The following is a 712-nucleotide window of genomic DNA, read 5'->3' as shown; positions in this document are numbered from 1 at the left end:
GCAATAAGCTTTGTGCTTTGTTACATTCTAATAAACAAAGTATCAGCTTTCAAAATTGTCAAAATCATAAAATTCAAATAATAAATACCGTTTTGGCGCTCTTTAATGTGGGATACGCGATCGCATAGTGCCTCAGTTCAAGCGGCAAGTGAACTCATATCTTTGTCTTTACTGCTATAGTACGAAATTAATATTAATGAACATCAAAAAGTAGGCTATTTTACAAGATAGCCTACAGTACAAGTACAAACTGTCTCATGTAATCTCATGTCAAATGTATGCACTATATTGCATATATTAAAATGTTTGCTTAACCTGTGTTGTCTACATGATAAGAAAGAATGCAAGGAGCTAAAGAAAAAATTCAACACCTCCTAAATCGCATGTTACAAAATGACATTTAATTCCCGCTTCCCAGGACATCTAAATGGACAAGAAAAGATGATATATAAACACATGACAGTATGACTGAAATGTTAAAGGTGTTAAAAAATAAAGAAATAAAACAAGTTTATTCTGTGGCACCTAAAAAAATATTTTGGTGCCTAATTTTGTTTCTTATAGGAGCCAATGGCTCCTTAGTTGATTTTTTTGTCTGGAGCCCTGAAAAGTGACAGTAAAGACATTTATAATGTTCAAAAGATTTCTATTTCAAATAAATGTTGTTTTTTTGAACTTTCTATTCATCTGTGAATCCTGAAAAATAAAATGT

General features: G+C 31.2%; 1 protein-coding gene across 1 annotated transcript in view; it reads right to left on the bottom strand.

The window, feature by feature from the left end:
* dph6 (diphthamine biosynthesis 6) overlaps positions 1–712 on the bottom strand; it is an 88,095-nt gene that overhangs the window by 55,490 nt on the left and 31,893 nt on the right. The window lies entirely within an intron of this gene.

This window comes from Sinocyclocheilus grahami, unplaced genomic scaffold (assembly GCF_001515645.1).
Source record: "Sinocyclocheilus grahami isolate Dianchi unplaced genomic scaffold, SAMN03320097.WGS_v1.1 scaffold513.1, whole genome shotgun sequence".
Classification (NCBI taxonomy): domain Eukaryota; kingdom Metazoa; phylum Chordata; class Actinopteri; order Cypriniformes; family Cyprinidae; genus Sinocyclocheilus; species Sinocyclocheilus grahami.
The sequence above is the reverse complement of the archived record's forward strand: the minus strand, read 5'-3'. Positions and strand labels throughout refer to the sequence as shown.